Source organism: Ptychodera flava, chromosome 12 (genome assembly GCF_041260155.1).
Source record: "Ptychodera flava strain L36383 chromosome 12, AS_Pfla_20210202, whole genome shotgun sequence".
Classification (NCBI taxonomy): Eukaryota; Metazoa; Hemichordata; class Enteropneusta; family Ptychoderidae; genus Ptychodera; species Ptychodera flava.
The window spans coordinates 6,486,523-6,506,904 of record NC_091939.1 but is presented as its reverse complement, the minus strand read 5'-3'; positions in this window follow the sequence as shown (position 1 = coordinate 6,506,904).

Here is a 20,382-nt window from a genome sequence, read left to right as displayed (position 1 = left end):
GCGCCAAAGACGGGCTATGGCGGGCGAACTAACCGTCTAATACCGTGGAAATAAATTCTACCCCATGCACTGTCGGCATCATACTCCATGGGGATTTAAAAGACCATAGCTCGGTTGCTGCTATGCGTAATGTACGTCCATGTGTTCATCAAAATTGATTCGAAACGAATAATTCTGCGTATAAATTTCTTACAGTGTTACGGAGGAAATTCCACCATAATTGAAGTAATGTTAGAAAAAGTGTTGGCCAGACACAGTCCGCCATAAACCTCAATAATGTTACGTGCAGAGAAAACGAACAAAAGGGTGAACTCAGCAGTTAATGTTTAAACAAAATTTATTACGAAAATAAAACTAATTGCTAAGTCAGGGATAGAGTACAAGCTTTAAAAGTGTACAGACTACTTATCTCAGCTGGGACGGCAAAGCTCCAGTCTCAGAGTTGTAACAGTCAGTTGGATGAATGAACAGTCCTTTGGCTTGCAGGCTTGAAGCTGCACAAAGTCCACAGTATAAATCCAGCGTTGGCAGTGAAGGTCTTGAAAAGTCTTGAGAATGACTACTGCTGGAGTTTAGTAACACACAAGAGACACGATCCCAAAAGTCTGACTGGAAGCTGTGCACGTCCCTTTTATAAAGGCATATAAGAACAATCTAGAACTTTTATTGACATGCTAATTACTGTTCTAAAATTATCTCTCTTACACAACTAATCAACTTTCCAGAACATTCCAAACATGACTAATTGAATTCAAGGTTGTGAGGTCATTAAGGGCAGTGACCTTGAGAATGTTCTAGACTAATTGAACTCAGGTCATGATGAGTGTGGGGTAAATGACCTACATAACACACCCCCTCTTCAAAAAGAAAATTTTTCAAAGAAAAATCTTTCTTTTGCAAATGTAATCTTGAAAAGGATTTAAGTACTCAAAATTTTTTTTTTTTTTTTTTTTTTTTTTACTCTAAAGTAAAATTTCTTGAAAGTGAACAACAATAAACTCTAAATACGAGAGAGACAGTCTGCAATTAAATTGTCTCTGCCTTTGATATGTCTAATATCAAGATTAAACTCCTGTAACATTAAACTCCATCTTAGCAATCTCTGATTTTTGCCTTTAAATTTCTGCAGAAAACAAGAGGGTTGTGATCAATATAAACCACTATTGGCTGATTTGAAGAAGTAACATAAACTTCAAAATGCTGTAAAGCTAATATCAAAGATAAACACTCTTTTTCAATTGTAGAGTAGTTTCTCTGGGATTTGTTAAATTTGCGTGAAAAATAGCAAACAGGATGATCTACACCATGACTATCCTCTTGCAATAAAACAGCACCAGCAGCCGTATCACTAGCGTCCACAGCTAATTTGAATGGCAAAGTGAAATCTCGTGCAGACAACACTGGGGCACTTTGCAGTATGGCTTTAAGTGTATCAAATGCCTATTGGCATTGCTCTGACCAGACAAACTTTACTTTCTTTTTAAGTAAGTTAGTCAAAGGCTCAGTAATTGTGGAGAAATTTGGACAGAATTTTCTGTAGTAACCAGCCATACCGAGAAAGCGCATCAGTTGTCGTTTGCAGTTTGGTATGGGAAAACTTGAAATGGCACTGATTTTGGCATCAACAGGTTTTACCTCACCCTGTCCTACAGTATGTCCGAGGTAAGTTACCCTAGCCCAACCAAACTCAGATTTGGCAAGGTTGACAGTCAACATTGCTTTGCTCAGTCTCTCAAAGAACTTCCGCATGAGCTTGATGTGTTCCTCCCAGGTGTCACTATACAGGACGACGTCGTCAACGTAAGCTGCACATCCGTCTAGCCCGGATATGACGTCGTTGATCATCCGTTGGAACGTTGCCGGAGAGTTCTTCATTCCGAATGGCATCACCTTGTACTGGAACAATCCGTCTGGTGTAACAAAGGCGGATATTTCACGAGCACGATCCGTCAGAGGGACTTGCCAAAATCCCTTCAGTAGGTCAAATTTCGTCACATACTTGGCTTTTCCCACTCGGTCGATGCAGTCATCAATCCTCGGGATTGGGAAAGTGTCTGTCTTTGTTAAAGTGTTGACCTTCCTAAAGTCCGTGCACATACGATAACTGTGATCTGATTTGGGAACAAGTATGCACGGCGAACTCCAGTTACTTTTACTGGGTTCAATAAAGTCATTGTCCAGCAGGTATTTGACTTCTTCCTGGAGATATTTCGCTTTTGTTGGATTCAGTCTGTATGGATGTTGTTTTACAGGCTTACTGTCCCCAACATCAACGTCGTGATAGATGACGTTTGTCCTCGTTGGAACATCTTGAAACAGGTGTTTATATTCATGGAGCAGTTCTTTCACCTGTTGTTGTTGTTCTGGTTGGAGGTGTCCAACTTTGTAGACTCCAGCTTCTCCAGGATTTCTGAGTTCTGAAGCTTGACCGAGCCCAGCTTTGAGTTTAGAGTATTTTCACTCAAGTCAGTTTCAGTATCACTATCTTCATAATGGTTTGAACTGACTGCACTGACAGGCTGAGTTATAGTAGGATTATCCCTATCCAAATATGGCTTAAGCATATTTATGTGACATAGCTGTTTTTGTTTTCGCCTGTCAGGTGTTATTATGATGTAATTTAAATCACTCAATTTCTTATCAATTAGGTATGGCCCAAAGTAACGAGCATGGAGTGGTTTGCCAGGAATTGGAAGTAGAACAAGAACTTTTTGACCTGGTTCAAACTTCCGTTTTGAGGTGCTTTTATCATATTTGATTTTCATTGACTGCTGAGATGACTCAAGATTTTCTCTGGCTAATTCACATGCTTTAGAGAGTTTCGTACGAAAATCTGACACATATTGCAAAATATTCAGACAATCATCATCGTCTGATAGGAATTTCTCTTTAACGAGCTTAAGTGGGCCACGGACTGTATGTCCAAATACAAGCTCAAATGGGCTAAAACCAAGAGACTCTTGAATTGACTCTCTAACAGCAAAGAGCAAAAATGAATTCCTTCATCCCACTGCTTCTCTGTGTCAAAACAGTAGGTCCTAATCATGTTTTTCAAAGTTTGATGAAATCGCTCAAGAGCACCCTGACTTTCTGGATGATAGGCGGATGACCTATACTGTTTAATGCCTAGCTGATCCATTACTTGTTGAAAAATACCAGACATAAAGTTGGAGCCTTGATCGGACTGGACACATTTAGGGAGGCCAAATAAAGTGAAAAATTTGACTAAAGCTCTCACTATAGTCTTTGTCTTTATGTTTCTCAGTGGTATGGCTTCTGGGAACCGAGTTGATGTACACATTATTGTCAACATGTACTCATTTCCTGATCTTGTTTTTGGTAGGGGCCCAACACAGTCTATTAGAATCCTACTAAATGGTTCTTGAAATGCAGGAATTGGCTGTAAAGGGGCCTTTGGAATGGTCTGATTTGGCTTTCCTACCATTTGACATGTGTGACAAGTTTTACAGAAATGTGCTACATCCTGCCTGAGATTAGGCCAATAAAAGTGACTGAGAATTTTATGATAAGTTTTCCTGACTCCTAAGTGACCAGCCCAGGGCGTTTCATGGGCCAGGCGCAATATTTCAGCACGATAGGGCTTTGGAACCACAATTTGATGTTTTATAGCCCAATCGTCATCAACCAAAACGTCTGGAGGTCTCCATTTACGCATGAGAATACCAGACTTTGTATAATAGGAAACAGAGCTATCTGAAGTTTTACCTTCATCATCTACCCTGTCAAACAAAGACAAAATATCTGGGTCTTTGTGTTGTTCTGCAATGAGATTTGATCTAGAAAATGTCTGACTTTGGTCAGCAGAAGTTTTACTGGAAGTTTCAAATCCACGAGGGATAACGGAATGATCCGTGTCAAACACCTGACTGAGAAAGGTGTCATTTAAGTCAACATCTGTGACATTATTTTTGAGAGTATTTTGATTCTCGGAAGTTTTCTTTGACATGCTCGAGTAATGGCACATGAAGGAAATAAATCGGTATCTCTTGTTCAATTGGCTCTGGATCCTGATCTAAACTAGGATTATCAGTCACAAGTGGATTAGTAATGACCTTGTCCCCAGCAAGGTCGTTTCCAAGAAGAAGGTGAATCCCTTCAAAAGGCAAAAAAGGCCTAATACCTAAAGTCACAGGTCCAGAAACAAAGTCCGAAGACAAATAGACATTATGGAGAGGAACAGGAATAAAGTCATTGCAATCTACCCCCTTAATAAGAACCTTAGAACCTGAAAACGACTTTTCAGAAAACGGCAGGGTATCTGCCAACAAAAGAGACTGGGAAGCCCCGGTATCTCTTAAAATTTTGACAGGGGTAGCGGAAGAGAAATCACCAGAAAGCGATATAAAACCATCATGAATAAATGGTTCGAAAATACCCATAATGCTATCTTGAGAAGAATTGACCTTGACCTCATTAATTGGGGATAAGAGGGGTTTAACCTCAGAAAATGTGTTGCACACATTATTAGACTCTAATCGAGTTGATGAAGAAATAAAGCCGGCTGGCTTAGATCCACTTTGACCACTTTGACCTTCACGTTTTCTTTTCAATTTGAAACACTCTGACACCAAATGGCCGTCCTTCTTACAATAATTACAAGAAAGTGTACCGAACTGTTTGTCAGAAGGAGATTGAGACTTCGGATCTGATGATGTGGGAGTGATACTTGAACTCTGTGAACTGTTGTCATTTGATTTCCTACTCTCCTTTGAAAAATTCTTGGATGAAAAGGAGGAGTTAAATTTACCTGCATTGTTTCTGTAGGAAAAGGACTGGGATGGTTTGCTGAGAAATGAAGATTTGTGAGTCAATGAGTAATCATCGGCCAAACGTGCAGCAACCTCCAATGTATCTGCCTTTTGTTCATTGATAAACGTCTTGATGTCACTCCGAATGCACCTCTTAAATTCCTCAATCAAAACAAGTTGTCGTAATTTGTCATAATTCTGACTGACCTTTTCAGAAGAACACCAACGATCAAACAGTTGTTCTTTTGTTCGAGCAAATTCAACATAAGTTTGATCCTTCACCTTCTCACAATCCCTAAATTTCTGACGGTAAGCTTCAGGCACCAACTCATAGCCCTTGAGAATTAATTCCTTCACAGAATCATAATCTGAAGCCTGCTCTACTGACAACTGAATGTAAATTTCTCTGGCTTTACCCACCAAAGCACTCTGCAAAAGCATAGACCAGGACTCCTTAGGCCAATTCAGACTCTGAGCAATTTTCTCAAAATGAAGGAAATATTTATCAACATCCTTTTCTTGGAAAGGGGGGACTAACCTGAAATGCTTAGTGATGTCAAAACCGTGTGAAGGGAAGGATTTTCCTGACTGTCCAAGCTCTAAACGTTTCATTTCTAATCTTTCCTGCCTATCTTTCTCTCTCTGTCTTTCTTCCATTTCTAACTGCATTTGAATTTTTTCTTTTTCTATTTGTAATTCTAGTTTCTTGATCTCCAAATTTGTCTGCATTTCTAATTCTAATTTTCTGAGTTCAGAGGTAGACTCGGGCTCATAATCTTTCAGGGTGGATTCCTCAAATTGGCCTAAATCAACTAGATGTTTGGCAATACGGTACTGTATTTCCCTCTTGCGCATAGATCTTTTGACTTCTACTTTAAGGAAATTGGCCAGTGTTATGAGGTCGTCTTTTCTGAGGGAATCAAATGTGTCCTGATCAAGGTCATCCATTTCCTCTGGTTTAAATTCCGCCATGATTAAATTTCGCTGAGTTCACAGTATACAGTAGTTTTAAAAAGGCTGTCAAAATGTTGTCAAACGGCTCAAAATATTCGTTCTCCCGGACGAGCCCCCAATTTTGTTACGTGCAGAGAAAACGAACAAAAGGGTGAACTCAGCAGTTAATGTTTAAACAAAATTTATTACGAAAATAAAACTAATTGCTAAGTCAGGGATAGAGTACAAGCTTTAAAAGTGTACAGACTACTTATCTCAGCTGGGACGGCAAAGCTCCAGTCTCAGAGTTGTAACAGTCAGTTGGATGAATGAACAGTCCTTTGGCTTGCAGGCTTGAAGCTGCACAAAGTCCACAGTATAAATCCAGCGTTGGCAGTGAAGGTCTTGAAAAGTCTTGAGAATGACTACTGCTGGAGTTTAGTAACACACAAGAGACACGATCCCAAAAGTCTGACTGGAAGCAGTGCACGTCCCTTTTATAAAGGCATATAAGAACAATCTAGAACTTTTATTGACATGCTAATTACTGTTCTAAAATTATCTCTCTTACACAACTAATCAACTTTCCAGAACATTCCAAACATGACTAATTGAATTCAAGGTTGTGAGGTCATTAAGGGCAGTGACCTTGAGAATGTTCTAGACTAATTGAACTCAGGTCATGATGAGTGTGGGGTAAATGACCTACATAACAATAATGAGACAGTGGGTAACACTTTGCCTTTGTTTTTTGCTTCCTCTCAAGCGATAAAGTGTGCGACGAGAGTTACTCGTCGGTAACTTCGGCGATAAAGGAACTTCCCCCATAGAAGCCGGATTATCGTAAATCTGTGCAAATGTAAAAAAGCCACGCTACCGTGTTTGGTTCCAGCATGGAGGTAACCATGGTCCTAGACTCCCATAAATTTGCCACGTTTCAGGCGTTCATTGTCGTTGAATCTTGTATATGATGTCTGTGAATATATAAGGCCAAAGATGAGACACTCGAACACAAACATTGATGGAATCGTTCGGATTTCGGAAAGAACCGCGAATACCATATCGGCATTGCCAAAAGGAGGCCCAAAGAGCTGTTGTCAGTAATCCCAATCATTTGCTTTTATTGTACACTCCGACTCAAGGGGATCTACGCCCCTTTCATGACACTAAAACATGACTGCAGCATCATTGGTCGATGTTAGGGAATACATGTAGTTAATATTTTAACGACTAGAGTAAGCTTCCAACCCCTAGGGCTTCTTGGCGGGAGATCTGCAGATAAAGTCTACGTTGTCAGGGCTAAAGGGGCAAAGTAACACATATTACGTGCACCGCATCGAAATCACTGACTGGTCATAAAATGACCGAGTGACATATGCATAGTGTCACCGTCTACCATGTGCTCCGAATGGAAATCACAAAAACGAACAAATTACATGCTTTATTAAGGTGTCATCAGTTGATGACGGCTTGTACGAAACTGTAGTGACAGAAGTTCTGAAAAAAATCACCAGCAAACGCCTGAAACTTTCAGGCATTTGCATTTGCCGGGAACTTTGTTGAGAACTGGCCATGAATACTCGACCGCACTTGACGTTGCATATCGCATGTGTAGAAAATTCAACTATCTTGATTTTCACAAATAATGATTGATAACACAGCCATAACTTATCATGTAAGTTGCGTTGTGGGAGATTTTTGAGTATGTAAGGGACTGGTCAGTTTTTTTCGGGTCGGTGAATTCATGAAGTGGGGGGGGGGGGGGAATCACCCTGTTTTTGACTTTGATGGGGTCACCATGTTTTGAAATGTCTAATGGGAAGGGGGTCAGAGTGTAGTTGAATTTCGACACGGGCTCATACTTGCCTAAAATGCATCGCCGCAGCAACGAATTTTCTCATTCAGTTGTATTTGTCGCCGCGCCCTTCGGAGGCTTAACATTAATAGCGTGTATATATATATATATATATATATATATATATATATATATATATATATATATATATATATATATATATATATATATATATATATATATATATATATATATATATATATATATATATTCCACATGTTTTACCTTTGTCACCCTGTTTTCTAACTTTTGAATGGGATCACCCTGTTTTCCAAAGTTTGAATTCGGGGTGACAGGCACTTTTTGAAGTCGGCGAAATATAATCCACCACCCCCTCCCTAGAAGAAACTGACCAGTTCCTAATGAGAAACGTGGACGAAAACGACAATATTCCGCACTGTTAAAAATTATCTGAAAATTCTCCGTCCTGACAACTATTTAACGATAATTCTCCGTTCTAACAAAAAGTTGATCTGCTGCTGGGATAGCTGTGGAAACGCTATGCGGGTCATCAAAAGGTCAACCCCGTGGGTTGACCTTTTGATGACCAGCATAGCGACGCACGCCACCCCGCCAACAGACAGCTGGACGGAGTTGACCTTTTGATGACCGGCATAGCGACGCACGATACCCCGGCCCCGCAAACAGATAGCTCCGTTTCCACAGCTACTGCTAGGAGACGTTCTCCGTTCTTATCAATTAGGGGTGGACCATTTGATTTTGGGGGAGCTGAGGAAAAGGGTACAGCAACAATATTTTTCCACCCCATCCTTGCAGCAATTTTCTTTTTTCAAGGTTACTTTGAAGCAATTTTTTGCCCAATAGCTAGCAATTTGTTCAACAAAAACAAAAATATTCAAACACAGTCTTTGTGAAATACAATCAGGGTTTTCACTAAGATATCTGACAGGAGAGAATTTGAACGTACACGGGGAGGACATGCGAGAGGCTGAGGGGAGAGTGACGGAGGGGTGACCCTTCTCTTGCGTGGAAAATTTAGGGAAATTGATATGTGCAACGGTGCAGTCTTCTTCAAGAGGTGTTTTCAATTTGTTGTTACTGGGTAAAACTGTTTGAAAATGAAATGGGACAGGCCCAAGGGGGAAAATACGAGAGGGTATGCCCTTTGGCATCGAAAATTGTGAGAAATTGATGTGTGCAAGAGTGTAATATGAGAGACGTTTCAATTTATTTTGCACCAGGTAAAACTGTTTGAAAATGACATTGAACACAGATATTTTTATCACATTTTGCATGATAAATGCTTGAGTCACAAAATTCCTACAATAGTTACAATACTCTTTTCTAGATTGCTTGAAATTCGAACTTCTGTTTTCAGATACCAAGCATTCAAAGAAACCTGCTGTTTATGAAACGTTTATAGAAAATTGTTAAAGGTGCAGGCTTTTATCAGCTTTATCGCGGAGCAAATTGACTGACTTTGCACAAAGTTCAAAGCAGAAGACAGAACCAAAATCACATAAACAGTTAATATCAACAACCACTGATGCAAGAACCAGGGATTTATAACGGATCCTTTAAATGGAAAATTTTAACGGGCAAAGTACCCCTAATTAGCATTTTTTGATTTAAGAAAGTTCGCCATAACGCATATGTAAAGAATTTTCAAGTAAACGGAATACTAGTGCACATTCTGCTCATTCATTCCATATATCCTATGCAGCAAATTAATGAACAGCGTAAGTATCAACCAATTTATAAAAGCTTGGCCATAACAAACTTCTGTATGTGGCAGTTCTAGAGACTACAATAACTGAAGACACCATGACAATCTGTTGTCTCAGGGTACATTGAAACAATTTAATTTGCATAGCCTTGCAGCAAATTGATTTTTCCTAGCCACTTTGCGGACAAATACTGTTTTCCAATAAATGGCCAGCAACATTTTTTTCGAAAATCCTCATGCCTCTTCCCAGAAATCGAAAGGTCCACATCTTAGGTCTAAATATATGATTTCTTGAGAAGAGTTTTCAAATGAAACTCTGAAAGTGAGATGCATTGTGTTGATGTTTTGAAAGGGATTCATTAGAATACCGATAAAATCAGAAACACATCGTCTCTGAATCTCAGCCAGAGAGATTTTTTTTTTCTGCTTGTTTCTGTGTTATTCTCGTAAGTCTCGTGAAAATTAATGCCGGCTATCTCCGGTGAAACTGAAGATACCGTATTGCACCATATCTGATCGTAAAACTCATTGTTGTTTTTTAAAGATTATTTCTAGCATAGTTAGCGCGTGTCATGTTACCCATTTTTGTTTCCTGTAGGAATATTTACAATAGCCAGTTTCGCAGCTTCAAAACAGTTTTCTAGTTTTGTGTTCTCTATTATACGTGGGATCCATGTTGACTTCTATTTGGATTGGTTGGTTTGCTAAGGAAGCCTTCAGAATTTACAAGGGGGCGGGCTGGGGGAATGAGGAGGGTCACTTTTTAGAAAACTTTTCAAGGGGAGGGGGTCATTGTTATAAACCTATCTTGGGGGGAGGGTCACTTTTGATAGAAGCTGATTTAGTCATCTCCGCAAGATTTAGTTCATGCGTTCACCGGCAGCAAGTCTTGTGTTGGAATACCCACAACAGGGGGTATTCTAGCATTCCCTCAGCATTCACAAAACTCTCCCCTGTCCTATTAATAGTCTTGCTTCAGACCTTACTGGGAACGTCGCCCACGTAGGTCTTGTTGCGTGACCAAATTTTGATTGCGTTTTGAATAGGATATAATTCATTTACAGTTGTTTTTCTGGCAGCAAGTCAAGTGTTAAAACATTAAATGCAGTTATGCATGCATTCCTAAGTCCCTCCTTTGATCTACATCTGTATTTAAATTTTTATATGGTCTTGCTTCAGACTATACCCAGAGTAAGTTGTCCACGCAGGTCATGTAAGGACACTATCTTTTGTTTGTGAATTCTATAGAATGTCCATTAAATGTTTTTATGGCAGGTCATCGTCTGGTGCATTGAACGATAATTATAACGTTTGTCTCAATAATTTTCGCAGTTTATATTCTCCGTAGTGTACTTGCTGTTCCAATGACTGGACTGGGCTGACTTGCTGTTCCTATGACTGTTCGTTCCCTTCGTTACTGTTTTTCTGGGAAGATTGGCATGTGTATTGATCATGATAAGAACTACTTTGGTCAAATAATGATCATCACAGTTTGTGTGCGATGTGTGATTGTGAGTGTACGAGCGTGAGTGATTCAAAAAACTCTACAGCGTGTGGAAGGGTCGCAGTCAGAAAAAATAATGTAACGACTATATTAAGCTCGGTTATTGAACCACTCATTTTTAGCTTGGGGATTTGGTCGATTGGTTTTGTCTGTGGCATCTCCGCTAGGTGACTGGGTGCCGTACATTGTGAGTTCGAAATCGATTGAAAACACTTTATTGTTGCAAATCTGACTGTTATTTAAGAGCGAGTATAATCCCTCGTAAAAAAAACTTCCCCTTATTCGCAATACATTATTTGCCAGTCGCATTCATCTCAGACTTTAGCAATTCTTGCAATAGTCTCACAGGTCATCTTCAAAATACTGAGTTATAATTAATGTCGGCCGTTAAATGGTAATTCGCCTCTACTTTAGTTAAATTTGTCATCATTAACTATCATACTTTGGCTCCTGCTCTAGTCCTTCATAATGATTACAACCTTAGTGTAATATTTCTCGATAACAGCCTGCCTAGCCAAGTGAGAGCGTTCCCTTGACATACATGCAGTGTAAGGCCAGATTAAGTAACTTATTTTTGCGTCTGCGCATACATCTACAGGTTTTCGGAGTTTTCCATATTACCGTTTTATCTTCTTGCAGAATATTCCACTCTTGACGACAGTCTATTTCATAATTATAAAACCGCTATGACTTTTACATTGCAACAAAAAATCACAGCAGTCAAATTACAACAATTGAAAGATGTGGTGAAGTATTGTTGCATCCTCTATAAACCCATGGTCACAGGAATGAGATGGTTTTATGAGGCATAGTCACTGATTTGGGCAGGTGTTTTAACTGTGTACCCGCCTACCTTTCTAAATTTGAGCTTGACGCAAATCAAAGAGCTTACTTACTTTTGCTGAGTCAGTATTACATGTGAATGCACCCGACTCCCTCACGCAAAAATTCTGCACGGCATCGAATTTCGCTGATGTGTCATATATGTAAATATTTCAAACCAACTTGTAGTCATCGATGTACACACAATAATAAATACATCGTGTGACCGATGGGTCGTACTTCTCCCAGTGGCGCTGAGCGGAGCTGTTTACACACTTCCATAGGGCTAAAATACATTTTGATTTTTTACGCAAAAAAAGCTGTACCACTGATCATTTATGCATCAGTAACCTCTGCCATGTTGAAAAGTCAGAAAGTTTACTTTAATTCACTTCATTGTCCCTACTATTTTATTGCTTGTTGTTGAAACTGTGGACTAATTTAGTTAGTTCCACTTCTCAAATAAACAATCAATAATCAGCTAATAATTTTGCTTCTAGTTTTGAGCAAATGAGCAAAATTTGCTCCACTATGTGAATGTACATTAGGGTTGATTTAGGGTTGATGCAAGATGTTACACATAATCGTCGTGTCGCAGGGTAACGTATCTAGTAAACCATAATCATATGAGCGACATTTTACCACATATATCTTATTTATACTGCGTGAGGGCCCTAGTAGCTGGAACGAAAGATGTAAAATTTACATGTTGAACCCGGCTTTCTTCGAGCCCAGCTCTTCCACGGGCAGCGTGTTCCTATGGAGTCCTTTCAAAGCTCTCTCAGCACCCCTCCAGCTAATCGATGATAGCATTGTTTTAGCCACTATAAAGACCGATAATAACAGCGATGCTAAAGTATCCCTGCCGGCCATCATTCTTAGGTTTTATTTCATACCGAACTTGCTGCTAAACTACCACGACACGGTGCCTGACCATCCTGGTTCAAGACATTCTTATATAGAACATGGTCTTGTGACAAGTCTCTCATATGGATAGGTGCCGGTATGGAGACACCTACGGATCCACAGAATTTAGCTCTCTCGGACATCAAAGGCATCAAGGGCGTGGAGAGGGCAAAGGCAAAAAAGAACCATGGGAAGGTCTTCAACCTTGTTCATCAAAACTAATCGGGATAGGGGGCTGTGATGGCCTTGAGGCCGGTCGTGCCTCGGAAGCCTGGCAAATGGATAAGATGCGTTTCCAATATGACATAAGGTATAGGATGCGTTTTCAATAGGGTGTTGTTGTTTTTCTGGCAGCAAGCGAAGTGTTAAAGCATTAATAAACAGTTATGCGTACATTGAATTTCTTACGACCAGCCTCCTTTCATCTATTTTACATGGCTTGCTCGTAAGTTGGTAACGTAGGTCTTGTTATGACAACAACTTTGTGAATTCTATAGAATGCCCATAAATCATTTTTTATAGCGAGTTAGTCGCCTGCTGCATTGCACAATAGTATCTCTGTTTGTCTCTGCGGATCCACAGACGTATAGGGCGTGGAGAAAGCAGAGGAAAACGAGCCAAAGGAAGGTCTTCAAACTTGTTTATCAAGAAGAGTCTAGATCTGGGGGTACGGCCTTGAGGCCGGAGGTGCAAGCCCTGTGCAGGCATAAAATACTGGGATGTCCTTGTCCCTGAAGGAACGACAGTAGAGACCCACGTCGCCTTTGGTTACTACGAGTACTCTGAGCAGCTTAGAAAGCAAAACGTATGATGTCTATTTTGTTTTCTACGAAGACACAAGTTCCCTAGAAATAAAAATGAGCTTAACAGTCCCCGCCTAGAGCGAGTAGGCTCAGCTCTTCCACCGACAGCGTGTGCCTATGGAGTCATTTCAAAGCTCTTTCAGCACCCCTCCGGCTAATGGATGATAGCATGTTTTAGTCATACAAATCGATAATAACAGCAATGCCCAAGTATTCCTGCTGGCCATCCCTCTTAGTCTTTATTTCATACCAAACATGCTCCTAAGCTATCACGACACGATGCCCGACCCTCCCGCTTCGTGCCACTCTTATATAGAATATGTATGGCCTTGTGACATCTCTAATATGGATAGGTGCCGGCATGGGGACACCTTCTGCGGATCCACACAATTTAGCTCTCTCAGACATCAAAGGCATCAAGAGCGTGGAGAGAGTATAGACAAAAAAGAACCATGGAAAGGCCTTCGACCTTGTTTATCGAGACTAGTCTGGGGGCATGATGACCTTGAGGCCGGTCGTGCCCCCGAAGCCTGGCAATGGAATAGATGCGTTTTGAATAGGTTATAATATATAAGACACGTTTCAATATGATGTTGTTGTTTTTCTAGCAGCAAGCAAAGTGTTAAACATTAAAAACAGTTATGCGTACATTCTTAAGACCGGCCTACTTTGATCTATTTTACATGGCCTTGCTTCAGACTAGGTCTTGTTAGGACACCAACTTTTGTTTGTGCATTCTATAAAATGTCCATAAATTATTGTTAATGTAAGTCAGTCGTCTGCTGCATTGAACAATAGTGTTAATGTTTGTCTCTATAATTTCTCAATTTACACTTTCTGTAATGAAGTTGATGTTCCCACGACTCGGCTTATATTCGTTAAGTAAATATTCATTCCCTTCGTTACTGTTTTTCAGAGAAGATAAATATGTGTATTGATTATGATAAGAACTACTTTGTTCAAATAATGATCTACACTTGTTTCAGATCTTACTGTTGTTTCAGAGTCTGTATAATTCCTGTTATTCGCGAAACATTATTTGCCAGTCGCATCCATCTCAAACTCTAACATTTCTTACAACAGTCACACAGGTCTAGGTCATCGCAAAAAGACGGACTTATAACTATTTCCGGCTGGCAAATGGTAAACTCACCTAAATTTTTACCAACTTGATTATGATAAGCAACCCCTACGTTTCGAAATGATTATTACATTATCATACTTTGGCTCCTGCTCAAGTCCTTCATAATGGTTAAAATCATTGTTTAACGTTCTTCAACAGTGGCTCAGTCTACCCAAGTGAATGCGCTCGCTTGACATGCTTGCAATATAAGGCCAGAGTAAGTAAATTATTTTTTGGCGTCTACGCGCGCGTAGATTTTCGGAGTTTTCCATAAAAGTGACGCAATATTGCCTTGTGGAATGTTTGGTTGTTGAGGATATTCTGTCTCATAAAATAGCCATGACTTTCACATTGCATCAAAAAAACTTCCTCTCAGCAGTCATACCACAACCATTTAACCACTTGGTGAAGAGAAATTGTATCCTCTGTAAGCAGACCGTAACAGGAATGTGCAGGCTTTATGAGAAAATGTCAAATAATGGTATAGTGATTTGAGCAGGTGTTTTTACCCGCGTACCCGACTAACTTTCTGAATTTGAGTTGGATGCAGAGCAAAACAACTTTCTTACTTTGACCGAATGCAGTATTTCATGGAAAGGCGTCCAACTCTCTCACGCAGAATTCCTGCACGCCATCAAAATTTCTCCGACATGTCATTGCTCTCAACATTTCAAACCCACTTGTAATCATCGATATACCTACAATAATAAAATGCATAGTTTCATCGCTGTGAGCTTCTTCTACCGGTTGAATTCGAAGTCAACTAATAACTACATACTGACTAAAAATACGCAATTACAACTGGTTGTTTGTAAACGCCTAAGGCATCAAGAAATTTCTGTGACCTTTCGCGGCAAACGATATATTTAGTTGAAACTAGTACATCGATATATCTTTATTTTGACAATAAGATAATGTCCTTTATTTTCTCTATTCTCTGTCTTTGCCAATATATACTGATATGCCGAATGATGACAGACACATAAGACGATCTTGAACGAAGTGCATTACAGTTCCTCAGAGTATATCATAACTTAAATATTTCGTCTAGCGTTTGCAGCATGTGCGGTAAAGTTTGCGGCCATTTAATCGTTAGAATATGGAATATCATAATTTAATTTTGAATTAATCTGGCAAATGTTGAGGAACGTTGGATTCTATCTTTGCCATAGACGGAATGCTCGATATTGTTATCAAAGCATCACTTGAAAGTAATGATGACTGCGAAACTAAGGCTGCGTTCATAAAAAAAAGTAAAAAGGGCTTGGGGAATGGGGGGATTTGAAAATCGTCTGGGTAGTAGAGGGGGGACTGAAAGTTTTGCTCTGCCTGTAGGAGGGACCTGAAAAAGGTTTTGGTTAGCGTTTTTTTTACGATTCCAAGGTTTGATGGGTAATTCAATGTAAATTTAATAACATTTTAATGTCATCAAATTCTTCTAATGTTAGTAATAATTAAACAAAGTCTAAAAGAATGTTATCGCATTTCATTACTTTTGTCTCGAAAAAATCTAAAAATGTTTGAATTTCCTTAAAAAACCAAACAAGTGGGCCTTGTATTGGCGCAGAAGTTGATATTCGTTGATATTTTTTCAATATTTCAATGCAATATATTAAATACAGATTCTTGCTGTATCCCTACAGCATGCCAAAACTCACAAAATTCAGTTTGTCGACAAAGCCTGCATATATGAATATGGGTGATAATTGAATTAGAGTCGAGACTGAAAGTCATTTGTCAATTATACAAATGCGGTGTACATAATCACAGGCTGTGTTGGTAAACTGGATACTGGACAGTTCAATACACTGTAGGGAGTAGAACAAGAATGCAGTTGTATAAACTGAACAAAATTATTGTCAAAATTATCAAAGTCCACTCGCGGCCCTGCTACTGCCTACGGGCAGTGTCGTTGTCACTGCATACGGCAGTGACAGAGACAGCTAGCTCTGACTGTAAAGTAGCTGAAGAAGAGTTCGGATCATGTCTCATGACAGTGAAACATACTCGTACACCAGATCAGGCCACAAAGCAACGCATGGAAGACCAGGAGACTTGAAAGCTACCAGGGATTTTTGAATTCTAGCACATGAGAATAATCAAATACTACAGGAAAAAGGTGGGGTCACCATGCTTGATTTTCTAAATTTTCACAATCTCATCGTAAAAAACGGAGGAAAAGTCAAACTTTGTACAGTAAAGACTCTAATTTAAATTAAAAAAGTGTGACTAAATATAATTATTTTAATTTACCATATTTACCATCAGTACACCAAACATTTCAGAGTTTAAAAAGTTAATTTGAAGGAATATTTTAACCTTCCAGTATTGTGAATTTTATAAATTGCATCTAATGTAGCAAGGAATTCACAGTTAGCAACTCTCTCACGATCGTCATTTTGTGTGATCTTCAGCAGGTGCCATTGACCTGGCCAGAGTTGGATTAACTCTAGTCATCTTTGACTGATAAATGAGGAAAATCCACTGATATGTTGAAAAATGAATCAATTTAAGAACTTGCCTTAGTATATGGCTCTACAAACTGCTAATAACAGGTAGTGTTGAACATCTGGGAACAGAACTGCCCCATACATGTTCATTTTTTCTTTGTGTGCATCCCTATTAAATATCCGGTTATATGATATTATATTACCATGCCCTGTCCATTGCGTTTTAATTGGTCGAGCTGAACCACGTGACTGCCCACAAATACACAGTAATGGTTTGTTTTCATGCCCGTGAATATGAATAATATCGTAAACACAGTAACTTTACAGCTAAAACGAAAATTGTGATTTATACAAAGATCATAATTAACCACAAAATAAAATGGAGCATTTGTGGGCCAAGTTTAGACGCTTTTTTCAAAAAATCTCCGAATTTGCAAAATTTTTGCAGCGCGCGCACTACTCACTGACAGGTTCTGGGGCCCGTTGTCGTTCGCAAATTCGGAAATTTTCGTAAATTTTGACGGTTTTTAGGGGTTCGTTGATAATATAATTGAAATAACAGACTCCGCGCTGACCATTAATGTTCATTTATGGACGCGGGCGAGAGGAAAGCCAAATTAACCGGGCGGCAAGCCTAGCCCGTTAAAGCCCCAGTATTTGTAACTTTTAACCTTTTTTTATGTTCGAAATTACATATTATTCTCTTACATCCATCGTGAAATGTTGTTCAGTAAAGAAATAAGCCAAATTTGTGCTCCTGTAGTGACATACAAACGCTAAATATTGCCCGATCGAGTTGGATTGCCGCGCGGGTTTGTTGACAACTTGTAGGCTGTGCACGTGATCGAGAACGCCGATACTGATGACATCATCGAGCCTGCAACATTCCTGGGGCCTTGCCATGCCACGCCACACCGCCTGGGTAATCGCCCATGGTCGCCGGCTGAATGACCTGCGAATGGTTTTATTTTGTTCTTCTCTGTTCAAATACATACTGCGACTGTGTTTCAGAGGATACAGAACTTTGGCAGAGGAGGCTGACATTCTATTCTGGTACCGTGTGCGTTATATACGGATTATTCAAACTGCAGTCGGCAGTGCACCGATGCGCACCCTGCAGTTGGTCACTCAGAACTCATGGTACCGATGTAAAATCAAGACGACACTATATACACTTGGCTCACTTCTGTACGCAAATAGCTATCAAAATTGAGTAACTTGAAGTAATAAATTTCAGCTGATTGTCGCTTTAGCGGAAAGGTGATTGCGAAATCGAAGCAACATAGTTTGGCAATGTATGGCATACAGGCTGTCAAATGCAGTGAACGCGATGGCCTTTGGCAGCAAGTAAGGGAACCGTCAGTATTTACGACGTGGGGGTCATTCAAAAATTGAAAGTTATAAGGGGGTGCTCAAAATGTTTTTTCTTTGTCTTACTCTGTCCTCAATGACATAATGAGTGGTTGATTATATATATATTTTACTCTGATACATATTAAATGAAAAGGAAATAAATACTCTAACAGTACAAATAAATATATAATAGATGAAGCATGGCAAAAAACTACAAGTAGCTGCTACTACTAGCAATAGTTATTATGAAAGAGAACATAGTGACGATGAGAATGATATCGTTGTTCATGTACGCAATGGCACCAGCGACAGAAAAGATGAGGATCAACAGTGGTGATGATGATGTCACACAGTAGTTTTCTGCAGACGTTACCAGGGTTGGAAGGAGAGGCTGGGTCATGCAGAAATGTTGTCGACAGATATCACTATAAGTACACAGGATCTAGGACAAAACTGAACTGTTGTGAATTCATCCTTTATATTGTCATAGAAATGTATATTTTATTTGACTTGAGTTCAACAACCATTTGGACATTTAACCATACCATAATGACATGCTACCTATCCAAATTTAACAATACTATATGGTCGGAGACTGCTTATTAGGTAAGCTTTTATATCTACATATTGTTACATGGGCTCAGGTAAGCCAAACTTTCTGTTAGAGAGGAGTTACTCAAAGTCATCATGGTTGGCTGGGGTGTGACTCAAAATTTCGGAGTTTCTAATGTAATTCCTCCGACCCCCACGTGGTAAATAATGACGTCTCCCTAAACAGCTGTGAACGCCTGAGTCAGAACGATCGGGACCAGTACACGCACTGCTGTATCTCAGCGAAAATTTAGAAAAAAATACAATGGAGCTACTGCTAAGAAATTTACAGACTCTTGGCTCTTGATGCATCAGTTACTGAGCTTTTATACTGGTAAAAAGGCATTCTGAATACAGCGGTAAATTCCCTCCCAAACGAGAAAGGATAACACGCGGGCATTCTGCAATGGACGCTGTCAATTTTACCTTGCTGCAGGCCCCACACCAATCTCGGCCCGGCCCCGCTGCACTTGTACAGTCTACTACCTCCATGTAGTACAGCCTTACAGGACTAGTAGCCGGCCAAACACACAAAAAACAACGTCGCAGTGTAAAATCCGTAGGTCAGAACCGTTGATCATAAATTTTCAGAACCAGTGATGTTTAAAAGTTTTGTATTGATCACTTCATTTAGGTTTATGTGAATGACTTTCTTATCGAGCTGCGTCTATAATTGTCCCGGGCATTGTCCATGCAAATTTGGGGCCTGCCTTAGCTCCCTCCGATCGTCTCTAGACTACAGCCAAACTCACAGTCCTGAGCAAATTGTACAGTTGTGAAAGTCAGATATATGTATCATGAATTTTATACAAAAATATATAAACAACAGAATCAAACCAAGAGGTTAGTTTGCTGTCGGGCCGGGTGCGCAGGGGACGACTTTGCAGTGATGCCGTGATCTCTCTTGTGTTCGAACTTCTGCTTACAATGCCTGGTAGCGCCATCGCATCGCAGCTAGCCGATATAATTGTACTACTGTAGTCCTTGTGAGGATTAGATACCCGTTACGTTCGATATTATTTGGAAATACTTTTAAATTTAATAAGTAAGACTTTTGTACTGCATTCAAGATATAATTTTTCCTTTCTGAGCGTTTTCAATTACGCCGTACGGCAACGATATGCGAAGTTGATAGACTGTGTTGCCTGCAGCGTAGCCTGGCCGTACACAAAACTTCGTTTGAGTAGACGGAGCAGAATCAGTCCGGTAATTTATTTTCAACGAAATTACTCAATAATGGAAGAAACGACTAGTTCAATGATTACAATGGTGAAGTGTTGAATTTTTATTCATATATGTTTTTCTCTCTCAATTCATTCAGCAAACTCTCCGTACCATCGGTCACAACATGCAGTGCCTTGCATGACGCTTACAATCGACTGCCTCCGTCGTTAGTTTAGCTGTTCAAGACGTCTGTTTGCACGGCTCATTATAGTCGGAACAATCTATAAACACTTACATATTTATATCTTTCCGGTATTTCACCCAACTTTCGCGCGTTTTCAGCTGAGTCTCCAGTTTCGATGGATCAGACCTTTTCGAAGAGCGTATGGTTTCTACGGACGCCACAGTAAAACAATTGCGTA